This window comes from Daphnia carinata, unplaced genomic scaffold (genome assembly GCF_022539665.2).
Source record: "Daphnia carinata strain CSIRO-1 unplaced genomic scaffold, CSIRO_AGI_Dcar_HiC_V3 NW_026452939.1, whole genome shotgun sequence".
In the NCBI taxonomy this organism is placed as follows: domain Eukaryota; kingdom Metazoa; phylum Arthropoda; class Branchiopoda; order Diplostraca; family Daphniidae; genus Daphnia; species Daphnia carinata.
In genome coordinates, this window is record NW_026712468.1 from 1 (window position 1) to 2117 (window position 2117).

The following is a 2117-nucleotide window of genomic DNA, read 5'->3' on the forward strand; positions in this document are numbered from 1 at the left end:
TTTCAATATCTACCTTCAAACAGCATCAAATATACGTGTATTCAATGTGAATATAGTGTTATAGAATCAGTTTCTATATCTACATTCAAACAACATCAAATATACGTGTATTCAATGTGAATATAGTGTTATAGAATCAGTTTCAATATCTACATTCAAACAGCATGAAATATACGTGTATTCAATGTGAATATAGTGTTATAGAATCAGTTTCAATATCTACATTCAAACAGCATCAAATATACGTGTATTCAATGTGAATATAGTGTAATACAGTGAGTTTCAATATCTACATTCAAACAGCATGAAATATACGTGTATTCAATGTGAATATAGTGTTATAGAATCAGTTTCAATATCTACATTCAAACAGCATGAAATATACGTGTATTCAATGTGAATATAGTGTTATAGAATCAGTTTCAATATCTACATTCAAACAGCATGAAATATACGTGTATTCAATGTGAATATAGTGTTATAGAATCAGTTTCAATATCTACATTCAAACAGCATCAAATATACGTGTATTCAATGTGAATATAGTGTTATAGAATCAGTTTCAATATCTACATTCAAACAGCATCAAATATACGTGTATTCAATGTGAATATAGTGTTATAGAATCAGTTTCAATATCTACATTCAAACAGCATGAAATATACGTGTATTCAATGTGAATATAGTGTTATAGAATCAGTTTCAATATCTACATTCAAACAGCATCAAATATACGTGTATTCAATGTGAATATAGTGTTATAGAATCAGTTTCAATATCTACATTCAAACAGCATCAAATATACGTGTATTCAATGTGAATATAGTGTTATAGAATCAGTTTCAATATCTACATTCAAACAGCATGAAATATACGTGTATTCAATGTGAATATAGTGTTATAGAATCAGTTTCAATATCTACATTCAAACAGCATCAAATATACGTGTATTCAATGTGAATATAGTGTTATAGAATCAGTTTCAATATCTACATTCAAACAGCATGAAATATACGTGTATTCAATGTGAATATAGTGTTATAGAATCAGTTTCAATATCTACATTCAAACAGCATCAAATATACGTGTATTCAATGTGAATATAGTGTTATAGAATCAGTTTCAATATCTACATTCAAACAGCATCAAATATACGTGTATTCAATGTGAATATAGTGTTATAGAATCAGTTTCAATATCTACATTCAAACAGCATCAAATATACGTGTATTCAATGTGAATATAGTGTTATAGAATCAGTTTCAATATCTACATTCAAACAGCATCAAATATACGTGTATTCAATGTGAATATAGTGTTATAGAATCAGTTTCAATATCTACATTCAAACAGCATCAAATATACGTGTATTCAATGTGAATATAGTGTTATAGAATCAGTTTCAATATCTACATTCAAACAGCATGAAATATACGTGTATTCAATGTGAATATAGTGTTATAGAATCAGTTTCAATATCTACATTCAAACAGCATCAAATATACGTGTATTCAATGTGAATATAGTGTTATAGAATCAGTTTCAATATCTACATTCAAACAGCATCAAATATACGTGTATTCAATGTGAATATAGTGTTATAGAATCAGTTCAATATCTACATTCAAACAGCATGAAATATACGTGTATTCAATGTGAATATAGTGTTATAGAATCAGTTTCAATATCTACATTCAAACAGCATCAAATATACGTGTATTCAATGTGAATATAGTGTTATAGAATCAGTTTCAATATCTACATTCAAACAGCATGAAATATACGTGTATTCAATGTGAATATAGTGTTATAGAATCAGTTTCAATATCTACATTCAAACAGCATCAAATATACGTGTATTCAATGTGAATATAGTGTTATAGAATCAGTTTCAATATCTACATTCAAACAGCATCAAATATACGTGTATTCAATGTGAATATAGTGTTATAGAATCAGTTTCAATATCTACATTCAAACAGCATGAAATATACGTGTATTCAATGTGAATATAGTGTTATAGAATCAGTTTCAATATCTACATTCAAACAGCATCAAATATACGTGTATTCAATGTGAATATAGTGTTATAGAATCAGTTTCAATATCTACATTCA